Source organism: Perognathus longimembris, chromosome 11 (assembly GCF_023159225.1).
Source record: "Perognathus longimembris pacificus isolate PPM17 chromosome 11, ASM2315922v1, whole genome shotgun sequence".
Classification (NCBI taxonomy): Eukaryota; Metazoa; Chordata; class Mammalia; order Rodentia; family Heteromyidae; genus Perognathus; species Perognathus longimembris.
The window spans coordinates 24,937,950-24,952,326 of record NC_063171.1 but is presented as its reverse complement, the minus strand read 5'-3'; the positions used below and the strand labels follow the sequence as shown (position 1 = coordinate 24,952,326).

The 14,377-nt window shown below is 36.3% G+C and overlaps 1 protein-coding gene across 2 annotated transcripts in view; it reads left to right on the top strand.

Moving 5' to 3' along the window:
- The window catches only part of Pappa2 (pappalysin 2), a 233,811-nt gene that overhangs the window by 34,755 nt on the left and 184,679 nt on the right, over window positions 1-14,377 (top strand). The gene's annotated exons all lie outside the window — the stretch shown is intronic.

Genomic DNA, 14,377 nt, shown 5'->3' with positions numbered 1-14,377 from the left:
CAATTCCTGTCATCAGGATTTTTATGCTAAGAATTATTTATATGTTCAGTGCTTCCCAACTAAAAGGATTCAAGGCTGGGAATATGGCTTAGTGGTAGAGTGCGTGCCTAACGTGCATGAAGCCCTGGGTTCAATTCCTCAGCATCACAGAAATAGAAAAAGCTAGAAGTGGTTCTGTGGCTGAAGAGGTAGAGTGTTAGCCTTAAGCAAAAAAATAAGCCAGGGACAGTGGTCCCTGAGTCTGAGCCCCAGGACTGACAAAAAAAAAATTGATTCAGACTGAGAAGGGATATAATTTCTAGTGGTTCCTTCATGAAAGTGTATCCAGGAACAGAAAGAAGAGTTTATTATATGGGTGATAAGATCATTAGAGAACTGGTACCTGGCAGAGAGTATAAAATTTAGGAAAATAACCATACTAATAACTACTATTTGTTCAATGACATATGCATTAACTCAGACATTAGGGCAGCATTTCATTTTTAGTGCAATGTTAGGAAAATTACTCAGATTGACTGTGTGTGACTCTTGGTGCTTTCAGTTAGAAGTTGTTTTCGAGTTATACCTGACTATTCTGTTCAGTAATTTGGTCTATTTCTTTTCCATGGATTTCAAGATAATGGGGAAAAATACCATCAACCTTACTTCTGCTGTTTGGGTACCATTCTCCATCAATATATATCCTTGGTTAGCAAATACATAGCATAACCTTTCCTATTTTCTGGGGAGCTTAAGTTACCTAAGTTTTTTTTTCCCTGAAGACAGATAGTGAGGATGGATCTTTAGCAATATCATGGTGTCATCAAAGAATGTTTATGCACTTAATTTGACAGAGTCATCTTTCTCAGGGTTTATTTTGAATAATGCAAAACCTAGTAATTAAGGAATCCTTTTCTAAGGTTTAATCCACTTCCCTTCTTAGTTTTAGACACTAATATATTTGGATTTTATTTTTATGGTGAGAGAAATCCTTATGGATTTTGTATACATATTTCTGAACAATGGTGCTCTGGAAGAAATGTTATTCATTGCTCAGGTGCTAGTTATATTGTACATTATAACAGGTAAGACTAGGTAGTTTTTTTTTATATTTTCAGATAGTACAATAATTTTAAATAAGGAACTTTTAAATGTTGACTTCAACTCCTTCAAATATATACACAGGAGTGGGGTAGCAGGCTAATATGGTAGTTTCATTTTAAGCTTTGTGAGGAAACTCTATACTGATTTCTATTTATTTGCACTAATTTACATTGTCATCAACTGTGTGTAAATGTTCCTCTTTTTCCTCTAGTATTCTTGTCAACATTTGTTATTTGTTTACTTTTTAAACCTCTTTTGTTTTTCTTATTTTGCCAGTAACAGAACTTTAACTCAGGGCCTCTTGCTCTTGTTTAGCTTTCCTGCTAATGGCTGCTGCTCTACCCCATAAGCAACATCTCCAGTCCATCATCTTTGATGGGTAGTTAGAGATGGAGTCTCTCACATCTCTCTCTCTCTCTCTCTCTCTCTCTCTCTCTCTCTCTCTCTCTCTCTCCCCCTCCCCCCCCGCCCCGCTGGCTTCCAACAGTGATTCTACAGGTCTCAGTCTCCTAAGCAATAGGAGTACAAGTATGAGCCTCTGGCACCCAGCTTTTGGGTTTCTTGGTGATATCCATTCTCATTGGGGTGAGACAAAACCTCACTGTAGTTTGGATTTGCCTATTCTTTATGGTTAAATATACTGTACATCATTTCTTCATATGCTTTATTGGCCATTTTATCTCTTCTTTTGAGAAACTTCTGTTCAGTTTATTCATCAATTTTCATTTAATTTTTCTCTTAGTATTAATTTTTTTAGTTCTTTATGTATTCTGAATCTTAGTCCCTTATCAGTGAATATCTTGTAAAGATTTTCTCCTATTTTGTAGGCTGTCACTTTAGTAATTGTTTAATAAAGAAGAATAATGAAGAGAAAGCCTCCTGGTGGAAATAGAAAGGGAAGGACTCAGAACTCCGGCACTAATGGTAGTTGTGAACTGAGGAATGCACACATCATTCCCTTAGACCAGAAGGAAGGATGTGAAAGTGGATACAGATTTGTGAATTGCTGGCTTGTGAGCAAGGATTTGAGCCAGATTGTCATGAAGAGAAGAGGCAGCTATCCCGTGAGGAAAGAATTGTCATCAATGTAGCAACTTGAGGAAGGTGGAAATTGTTCATAATTGCCTTTTTTAACAGCCTTGTGTACATTTTCATTATTATGAAGGACATTGATTCTTAAAAGAGATACTTAAGACTTAAAAGAGATAATTAATTTGGTGCAGCCCAGGTAAATTCTGGGAGATGCACTAAGTCTGTTCAGATTGATACATATAGAATGCCTCTGGGTAACCTTGAAGACTGCATAGATCAAATGTTTTACTTTATTTTGTAGATGAGGAGGCCTGTTTTGAGTCATAAATCTGATTGTCTGGTTGACTGACCATAGGCAGGATTGTATGACTTCTGCTTATTCCCTCATAGTATCTGACCACTCAAGGTGTTAGACAAGAGGCCAAGAACAGTAGATAAGAGAGTTTCAGATCTAAGTTTCTACGGCTGGCTCAGTCTTCACCTATGCTTCACTCTATGATCTCTAAATCATCTTTTCAATTTCAGGACAAGTTGGAACTCATGGATTCTTTTGCTCTGATTTTCTAGTTTCAACAAAGTATAGGTATTCATCTAGCAGATACTATTGAAGATGGAGAAAAATAAGGAGGATGATTAGAAAACTCATGAGAACAAATTCACATTGATAATAAAGCTCAGAGCTGTTAGGCTGGAAAGTGGAATGGACTGTCTGTGAGGATCATGGCTGGGGACTCGAGTGATTGTTGGCATGATAGCCAAACAGCATAGCTCTTCACAGTTGGCATGGAAAGCACATGCTAGTCATTGATCCAGTTAGTCTCCTAATGGGTAATATGTCTGTTAATTGAGACTTCATAGATGGCGTTGCAAAGCATTTCAAAAATGCTGTAAGCTATTGTTTCACAACAGACAGGCAGGCACTTTGAGTTTCTATTACCATTCAAAGAAAGGGACCCTGCATATAGACAGATATGTCCTGAGGGCCAGGTCACTCAAGGAAAATGCTTTCTGTCAACTCTCACAGGAGAAATGCTAAGCACATGTTCCTGGAAGACTTTTACTGCCATATTTCTATTAATACCTCCTTTGGTAAAGAAGAAGCTCTTGGGAGCACATTTACCCAACTAATTCATTTTTACTTTAAATATTCATATCTTCTTATCCATATCTAAGCATCAGAGTTTTTAGGAGACATGAAAGTACTTTTAAGTGGGTCCGTGTCCGCCTCTAAGTTATTCCTGGTGACCTTGATATCTCTGTGGCTACAAGGGAGAGGGACTACCCAGTTGATTTCTGAGATGTCAGGCTGGTGCCCTCATCCTCAACTTTCTTTAGAAAATTGAAATCAAAGGGAAAACACTGAAAGTGAGACTCAATTTAAAGAAATTTGCTCTATAATCAAATATTCTCAATAGGGACATAGCACTAAATTAAAGTTCTCTTTGCATTTAAAATTCATGGGACATTGTCTTGAGGAAGACATTAACCAAATCTCTCCTTTCCCACAGTTAATAAAATCTAATAAAGATCTAATCATGAATCTCCTAATAAAGATATAATCATTTCCCCCACTTTCTCTCCATTTATGTCTAGAGAAACCAGAGAGATAGTGATAAAGTAAAATATTCCACATGGGTGCAGGAGGGAAGAGCAAGTGGACAACAGAATGTCTGAAAATGGGGTAGGGGAAGGAGAGTGAAGATGTGGAAGGGATGATATGCTCAAGATGTACTGTACACATTAATTACTTTCTTAAATGACAAAAAGTTCAATAAATAACCTAAAAGTCAAGAGAGGTGAAGGAAGGGAAGGAGTGAGATTGGAAGGGATGGGTGAGAATGTAAAAAGGGGTGATCTTGATCAAGAGGTACTAAATTCATAAACTGCTCCACTGAATGAGAACTCCTTTGTACAACTACTTAAAATATGTATTGAAAACACTTTTAGAATTCAACATTAAGAACATGAACAATCCATTTGAAGAGTCAGTTTATTTAAAGGGTCAGAGGAGAAAACTCGTGGCCAGGTGAAGCTACTGGAAGACTGAAAGAGAGCTTCACTAATCTATTTGTTACTTTGGTGGTTGTGGGGCTTGAACTCAGGGCCTAGGCACTGCTCTTGAGCTCGTTTTTGCTCAAGGCTAACACTTCACCACTCCTGGTTTCTTGTGGTTAATTGGAGATGAGAGTCTAATGGACTTTCCTGCCCAGGCTAGCTTTGAACCATGGTCTTCAGATCTTAGCCTCTCCTTAGCACCTAACATCACAGACATGAGTCAACAGCACCTGGTTTACTAACCTAGTTTTGATAGGAAGAAAATTTGCTTCATAAATATATTAATGTCTTAATCTGCATTCTAAGTTTAAGAGCATCTGGTAAATATTTAAGTTCTGCTGAGCTATCCTCATATTTAGTATTTGGTTTATTTCTCTCTTAACTTAATACTCTTTGTAATTAATAGAAGGCACAGTGAGCTCAAAACCAAGAAAGATGGAATGGGTTCATTGTAAAATCGAGATAAACTGAGCATGAAGGTACAATCCCAGCTACTCAGGAGATAGAGGTTGGAGGATTGCATTTGAAGCCAGACCATGCAAATACGATCTCAATCAATAAACCATCTCTTCTCCCAGATGGGCAGGAGATGTAGGTATTAGGATTGTAGTCTGAGGCCAACCAGACAAAAACTCTATCTGTAAAATAACTTAAAACAAAAAGGAGTGGGGTCATAACTCAAGTGTAGAGTGCCTGCCTAGCAAGTGTGTGGTCCTGAGTTCAGGCCTCAGTACTGACCACCACCAACAGGAACAGTGACAAAATAAACCCAGGTGAGACCTGGGGCTCACGAATGGACAAAGGGACATGTGTTCTCACCAAGGTGCTGTTCTCAGTCATCACTCTTGGCATCCTGGCTCCCTAACCCAATGTCTGGATTGCTTGACACATCTGTTAGCTTTAGTCTGTACTTCCCAGTCAAACATCATTTCTTCTGTTTTTTTTCTTCTTCAAATAATTTAGCACATCAGATCTGATATTAAAAACAACCTGAAAAATGTAAAAAGAGAAAGAAAGCAATAGTAGTTGTTTTTGATGAAGTCATTTTCATGGGAGTAGAGATCAAAATTCCATTCACAACTCCAGGACGGACCAGCTGATGGCAGCGATTTTTCTTTGGCACCGACAGCTCCCGAGAGGCACCTGCTTTCTCAGTGAGGAGTGGAGCGGGGTCAATGGTTTGTCTGCTGTAGTAACCGCCTCTAGTAAACACAATTCTATCACATGCCAGGAAACTACTCTCTTTGCCTTTCCCTCTTAAAAATAATAATTAAGAACCCTTACTACAAATTATTAAGTGTGTAGGGCTAGAGGTTTTTTTCATGTCTATCATCATTTGAGAATACCTTCCTGAGATTCTCCTAAATTTAAAAAAATATTAAAGTTTAAAATAATCCACAACTTTCTTTTTAATTTTTTTGGCTTTCTTTTTTTCATTCCTTTATTGTCAAAGTGCTGTTACAGAGGGGCTATTAAAGGGTAATTTATATACAATAGAACACACTCTTGTCAGTGTACTTTTCTTCCTTTTTTTGTGATACTGGGCTGTGCCTCATACTTCCTAGGCTACCACTTGATCCAAAATTTTCTTTTAATTTAGCAACCTTAAGGGGGTGATAGAGTTTGGAAGAGTAGTAATTCAGGAGAAAGCTTTTGTTCTTATTGACAGTGTTGAGAGTTGGGGAGTGCAGTTCCCAGGGCTGTGAGGAGTGGGTAACTGAGGCTCATCTCCAGTTCATACTATTTCTTGAGCCCTGGGTGATCTCAAGTAGGACTTAACTTGGGTGTTCCCTGAAAGCAAGGAAGGGTCCCAAGACTACTACATTCTGATTTTTGTATTAGGCATGGGCGTGTATTTTCTATTTTATTTTTATATTTATTTTAGCATTTACCTGTTGTCCTGATGAATGTTTCTTCATCATCTTTATCCTAATTTGAAGGACAAAACAACTTGAATATTTCACAGTTTGGCTTGTACAGCCTAAGAGAGAAAACATGGTACATACTTAATAAGTTTGTGATAAATGCATTTGTTGGAAATATACATGTAAATAATTTTACCTATAGAGGCCAAGGGTTTTCAAAGCCCTGTGGCTGCTAGAATGATCAGCCTAGGGCAACAGTTGTCCTAAGCTGATGTCTTATTAGTCAGATTTCTTTTAGTTTTGGAAGCAAATGTCATTACATTGATGATAATAAACCATGAGATTGGAAAGCTCCTTAAGAGAGGCTGGGATATTGACTTTGGGTATAATTGCGGTACGTAGAGTGTATGAAACATGAGGGTGTGTTTAAAGTATAGTAAAATGGGAATTCCAAAATCATACCACTCTCTGTGATCCCACCAAATCCAAGAGAAATAGAAATGAGGCAAAACGATGTGTTAGTCCATTTGAGTTAATATAGGAAATGATTATAAGAGATACTGAATAATTACCCAAGACTTATTGGCCTGGGTTATGGAGGCTATGTTTAGTGATGATATATTATATCATGATGCTATTATAGATGATATATTCTATGCCTTTATGTAGTAAGAAGAGACAAGGAAGATATTACCAGCCTCTTTTAGAATGGCATTTCTCCCATTTCTGAGAGTCCTTATAACCAATTCCTCATTAGGTTTCAACACAGGAATTTTGGAGAGACACAGACATTTTGACATAGTAAATGGTAAGGGAATTCATTGACCAAATTATTTGTTCTAAATATTTTGTTCTCTTCATTGTATTACATTATGGCTATAAAACCATTCTACATTTATCTTAAGAATTTCCATTTTTCTTCCTATTCCCTGGGGCTCAGTATTTTTTCCCTTTCTCTATTGTTACAAGCAGTCATTTTGGCTAGCTGAGTCAGTGTGCTTCTAATTCAGAGAGGTGAGCAGGTCCCTGTGTCTCTGATGATTCACTGTTGGCCACATGGCTTGCTGGGCAGTGAAGAGGTTCTGGCAGTCACAAGACATTGAAATGAATAGTGTAAACTCTAGCAATTCCAGGAAGAGTTAGAGCCAACCTTCACCATGGTTGAGCCAGGAAAACAGCTAGTCCTCATTTCACCTGGGACTGTCCCTGTTAAAGACCTCCCTCTCTGAAACAGCTTGCCATTCCTACAGAGAACAGGACAGAGAGCTGGCACTCAAAGAAATAGAAGGACAAATTGTAAAATTCTGGGGAGATTTCCCAAACATTCAGTTCTGTGGTTGATTCAATTCAAAGACATTCACCAATGGTTATTGAACATCACCTTTTTTAGAGACCTTAAATAAGCTCACGAAAAACACAGTAGATTTTGGAAAGGTGCTCTACTTGCTTCTGACATCTAGTTAGGTAAATAGAGCCAAGGATTGTAATAGAACTAATAAATCTCAGAATTCCCTGCAAACTAAGCCTTGCAAATCATGACAAGTGAACCCATATTAATTTCCAAAAACCGAACAGATTATTTTGCTTCATGTCTGTTAGTGACATTGTCATTGTTATGGTCAAACTCTATTAAATTCAGACCAACTTGGATATATTTTTATATTTAAGGTATTTAAGGCCTTTATTTTCCTCTTATATGTTGTTTTATACCCATCTTTCATTCTTTCCTGAGTATACACATTTTTTTGTTTCCCAAATAGATCAAACTGCTTTCTATATTTATACTTTTGAAGAAGCCATCCCCACGCCCCCCCCCCCCCCCGGGATATCTCTTTTCTCTTTGGTAAACTTATTAGGACCCAGATTAGTTATCTATTTCTTCTTATATTCCCAGTACTTTTTTATCAGTCTGTTGGCAACTCTATTGGTGTAAGGTGGATTTTAGGAAATGAGCAGACAAGTCTACTGAGACTCTTCAGGAGAAAGGTGGAAAGAGTGAGTATTTGGCAGTTGGAGCTGAGTGACTTTACCAGGTTTCAGGGTAAACTTTTATGACAAAAGGTAGAAGGATGTTCAGAGGATGTGAGCAGGTGGGTGCTAGCAATAGGCTTCACAAGGCATTGAAATCAAGGTTTACAGAACCTTTCGTAATTTCTCCATAATGGAGAAATGTGGGGTCTACATTCAGGGAGAACATTCAGATAAAATTGGGGCCATGATCCATGGGCAGTTCAGCTGCAAGAGGAATCTATGGCCAGTGTAGGGTGAGAAATTGTCCAGTGAATTCAGTCAAAATACAAGACTGGGCACAGTAGCCATATATTTGTCATCTCCAATGATACAAGGAAGCACGAGGCCAGCTCAATGTGCCTGGGCATAAAGTAAGAGCCTGCTTGAAAAGAACCAACGTAATAAGGAGTTGGAGGCATGGCTGAAGTGGTACAGTACCAGTCTAGAAAATATGAGGCCCTGAATTCTAGTATTGCCAAAAAAAAAGTCAAAACAAACATTAAAGGTGGTTATTTGTTTTATGAAAGGATTTACCATAAAAGCCACTTTAAAACATGCTGGAATTAAAAATATAATCTTATGTTCAGAAATTCTTAACAATTGAGTTATACCTCAATTGATTTTACATGGAAATCGAAAGAAATTATAGTTGAGGTATAGAACAAAGAAGAGTGTGGTCGTTAGAATTAGGATTAGGGAGGAAAACTGGCAACTCCAGGTCCAGATAGTACAGGCTGACAAAAAATCTTGCTACATTTCAAGGTAAGGTGCTCGGAGAAGAAAATACTGCACTTTTTGGCAATAGGATTGGGTATGTGGACAGTTGGCAGATCACACCTGCTTTTCCTCTTGTAGCCATTATTTCTATTTATGTCTTCAATCATTCCATTCTGTACATCCAGACATACACCACTGGCACCAAATGAAAGACTGATGCTGGTTCTTTTTATTTGAGGGATCTAGCTTTGATAATTACTCAACTCACTTCAGCTGTATGGATTGGATCTCAGAATGTGTAGATGTGTGCCCACTGGTTTGGCATCAAACCCAAACTAATATTAGTTAACAAGCTCTGGAAATAATTACTTGGGCTGATTTAACTCTTCTTATCCACTCATTTTTAAAAAGCTAACTAAAAGAATGAAACTTTTAGATAAGAAATGGAGAATTGGGTGAAATGATAAATATCCCTTTGTCCAATATTTTGACATTAAAAAATATTGAATTGCCCAAGAGACAATGCCTAGACCTAGCTCTCTTTATTCTCAGGAAAGATAAATCTACAGTCTAAGTTTTCACTTAATTTTTGTGTTTATGAATGAGCTGATGAGATAGGTATGATGATGAGATATCTAAATGCTCCTCTTAAATGTATTGCCTTTGGAGTGCTGGATCAAATGTAGTCCCATGTACAGGCAAGGCAATTGCTATCTCACTGAGCTATATCCCCAACCCTTCAGTTCTATTTCCTTTTTAAAGAAACATTAGTGTGATTAGTTGAGGACAAAAAAGGTACGTGTTACAGATTTGGATGGAAGAAACAAATGTGTGAAAAGCCATGAAAGGAGAAATGTAGTAGGATCTGGATGGTATAAAGACCTTCTTGAGGCAAAAGATTGCACTTGTAAACTGAATTCACAAAGTGTCTAAGTGTTTTTCTGTGGTCATCTTAAAATAGTTGAGTGTACACAGGTTTTAGAAAAGTTGGTTTAAATATGTTTGGGGATTTTCCAAGGGAGAAAAAAAAGGATAAAAAACCAAGTCAAAAGCATTGAAAATATTTGCTAATGAATGATCTAATAATTAGAGATAATAATAGCCATTCCTGAGAAATCTTTATGTCCTATAGAGCTATTTTCCAATTTAGATCTGTCTTCAGCAGGAGATATAAGACATGGCTCTCTCTCTATATATACACACATATATGTATATATATGTTATGCACTTTGTGTGTGTGTATATATATATAAACTTTGAGTGCTTGCCTTTTAATTTATATTTATATAATTTAATTTATATATGTACATACTATACACACACATACTCTTTGAATGCATGCCTTTTTAATTTAGAAATTCATTGTTAGTCATATATTTCTACTACTTCCTAAAAGTAGTGAGAGATACATAACGACATAGTCATGAAATCCCATCTAAAGGGCTTTATAAACTCATTCATTAATAAAATACAATGTAAAATAGGATAAAAGAAGAAACTAAAGCCCTTTGTCAGTGTGTGTATGTTTTATGATGTCATTATTTAAATTGACTTTTGAGTATTTTCTGCTAGTGATCGCTATGTGTTGAACATATACTAGTACAGACATATATGGAAGATAAATCCAAGCAAAACAGAGATACATATCATGGCCTGTGTAGAATGATTTTTAAGGTTTCTTTTAAAACACAATCTTGTGTTTACCTTTTCATTTGGTTTATTGTCAATATTGAAACTGTCTCTGAGTGTTGAGTATGGGTTTGTAGACTCCTGTTTTTAAAGCGCTTGCTTACAGAAGAAATTCAATCTCCCTTTCTGGCTCTGCTCTTCACAAGATGTATTGCGTTTGACAGGTCTTTTATGTTAAAAGCTGAATATGGAATCCTAGACTGAAGTTGCAATTTATACTACCCATAAAACTTAAGAACTTCACCAGAAATGGAAAAGCAATCAAGAACTGATGTAAACAGACCAAGCTGACCCCTATCTGTTGTGGTTTAGAATTTTCTCAGGGAGACACATTTTCTCCAATAACTCTGATGTTAGTAGGTGGCTATACAAAACATCAGAACCAGCTTCCTTTGCAGTAAGTTAATGTGTGTGGGTTCATAGGGTTATATCATTCCAGTCTTCAAAGAAAATTTTCTATCCAAATTTGGCTCCTCATCAGATTGATAATGTCTTAAATTACCTAGTTAGAGCATTAATTTCATAATTTCAACCAAATGAAAAATGTTGTCCAGTTGATCACTTAGTGACAGATGAAAATAATAAATGATGGAGTATCAGTGATGGAAACATTTGGTGATGTTAAAGATATAGTTAGCTTGGTAAAGGTGAAAATAAAATGTAAGATATGGTATGAATTCTAAGCAGTCTAAACTTGTCCAAAAAGCTCACACAATGACAATCAAGCCTTGTGAATCTGGAAAAAATATTGCACTAGAGGAACGGCTGCTGACTATGATAGAGAATTAGGCAAGAATAAGGAAGAGACTTATGTGTCCAGCAGCTAAAGGAAGCCATTGAAGGTTATTAAGATAATATGATAAAATTAAATTCTATCAAAATATAGAGAATATTTTGGACAAAACATTGTAGAGATTATTTTGGAAATTCTCAGGATAAATGACAAATGCTTAAGCTAATAGAAGTTAGTGGTGATAAAATTGGAGGAAGAATAAATGAGAGGCATTAAGAATGATAAAGACTTTTGGGACTGATTAAAAATGGGAGGAGCCCAAGAAAGGAAAGACATAGGTACTTAAGACACAGATAAACACATGGCGGAATATCATTCATGATAATAAATAATTTAGGAGAAGTAACTTGTATGGAAATGGGGTATAAGAATAATAATAACATCAACACTGAATTAACAAAATTAGGAATGCTCAGAAATATACCTAGGTTAAGCAGCAACCAGAGATCTAGAAGAATGTCTAAAACAGTTGAGTACCTGCTTTGTAACTGCAAAGCCTTGAATTAAAGTTCTATTATATAAAATAAAATATAATAAAAACTCATCCGGCTTGCAGCTGGCAGTGAATAAGTTTCAGGACATGTAGCTTCTATTTTCCCATTAAGATGGGAATCTGTTAAGGTTAAGTGGAATTTGGCTTAGTAGATGGCTTAGTGATGAAGGGCGATTTTAACTGAAGCACAGAAGTTTTGGAGACATACATTAAGTGGTAGAGTGAACACCTGCTTAACTAGCATGAGGCTCTTTGTCCAAAACTCAGTATTAAAAACACCCAACAAAAATAAACAAAGTGAAAACAATCAGCAACAGAGAATCAAATGTCAATAAGAATGAATACCATGATGTATGGACCAGATATAGGGTAAAAAAGTGAAATTTGATGGTGTCCATAGTGAGCTAGTAGTCTGGGAGATGGCTTTTCCATCCTTGTTTAAGAAATGGAACTATTTTTGCTTAGTAAGTTACAATGAAGTACTTGAAATTATTTCCTCTTTCAAATCTTCCCTTAGATGTTAAGGTACTAGGACAACATGGACAATCTGTGAGTTCTCAGGCTTGTCTAGTTGTTTTAAAATAAAAGCAACTATCGATGACTCTCAATTGAAACTTTTACAATAACCACATCTTTAAGGTTCATTCTCTTTCTGTTTCTCTGACCCAAGATTTGTTTTCTTCTCCCTTAATTTCCTGTTTTTCACTCAACTTTCCTCAGTCTCTTTGGTTTGAGAAATTAATTCTTCCTGGGTTTGTTCTTCTTTTTATTGTTATTTTTTTCTAAATGAATTAAAATAATTTTAAGGCTGACCTTTCCATGTCATTTTCAATCTTCCCTTGTGGTTGTTTTATGCTTAAGTATACTGTACCACACTATGAGAACTGAACACTTTATTGTGTGGCACATAGTTTTCATTACATAATAATTTAATTACATGACAAATGAGGTTGCAAAACTGATGTTACTCACAGCACCTCCAGCAATGCTGCCAAATGCCCTGAGTTAACCTGACATTACCAGGAATGAATCCTGGAGACCCAGAACCCACAGATCCTGGAATGCCAGATGGAGTTTGTCATCATTTCTGAAACCATGCAATCGGAGTAAATAACATGAAACAACAATGTCTCCGTGCTTCCCCCTCACACCGTCGTGCAATGGCTTCCTGCGGTTGCTCTCTGCTATAAAGTTGAAAAGGACCCCATCACTAAACACAATAGTGCTTGGGAGAATGTCAATGGAAACATCTTCAATTTAGAGTGATAATTTGAGAATTCTAAGCACTGGCTTTGCGTTTGTATGGTTTGTTTTCCTATTGGGAAAACTGAAGCTCAAGAGTTGAAGTTGCTTATATTAAGGTTGCCCAGTTGCTAATTTAGACAGTCTGGACTAGATTTCAGTAGTGGTCTTGGATATGCTCCAAATTGAAGTAGCTTCCAAATATCTCTGGACCCAAGTTCCCCCCCCCCCCCCAAAAAAAAGTTTGGCTATATCTGTTAATCAATTAGGATAATCAATTGAATCAAAAGTGAGGCAGGGGATTGAGGGATGTGATTTTCATTTTGTTCATATGGCTTACAGATAAGAAAGTTGGTAGAATTGGTGGACTTATTTCAAGTTCTAAGTTGAACTAGTTCGGGATCATTTAAGATCCCTAAGTCAAATTGTTTTCTATCATTACCACTTTGTGGGATTTGCTCTCAAAAGTTGTGGTGTATCAGAATTGTCAACAGAATCATCAGCTTAAAAATAAACTGGTGTTCTAACTCTACTAACATATATATATATATATATATTAATAGAAGTTTGTTTTATTATTATGGTGTGGTACAGAGTAATTACAATTCCTTAAGTCAGGTAATGAGTCCTAATGAGTACTTTTCTTCTTGGACAAAGTCAGTCCTTTGATTTCCTCCAGTTTCCCTACACACACACACACACACACACACACACACACACACGTATGTATGCATATATGTATCATTACAAACATTAGTATTTATTATACTACAATAGGAAATTACAAAGCCTATACAAGTTTATAATTTACACTATTCATAGCTTAGAGTTCATACTAGGATACAGATGTAAATGCAAAGAGAATATTTTATTTTAATTTTAAATATTAATCCACAAGTCCAGCAATCTCACTGATTCTTGGAAAACTTTAAGTGATACATTTCTGGAACATAAAGCCCCTGTAGTTAATTTATTTTATAAAATACTAATAATGAAGTATAATCTTTGGAAATCTATTTTTACTTCATGGGAGACAAAATGTTGCAAGACATTAATATAATGAACTCACAGTGTGGTATGGGGACACATGCACATATTCATATTAACAAGGTAAATATGTGTTAAAAGGAGGTATAGAATTTCATTTTACGTATAGTACAATCAGAGTAAGGAAGTAAGAGTGAAATGATACTTATGAAGGAAGTGAAACTCATCAAGACCTCTATATCTAGAGGTGTAATCAGAGCATCATCACAAATCATGCCATCCAGCTTGATTGGGGCAGTACCAGAAGGCTCAAAAGGAAGAGTGCTAATGTATTTAGCATCAAACTAACACTTTTAAAAGTAGTTATTGGGCCATGAGGAGCAGAGACTAACATGACTAAAACTGATTTCT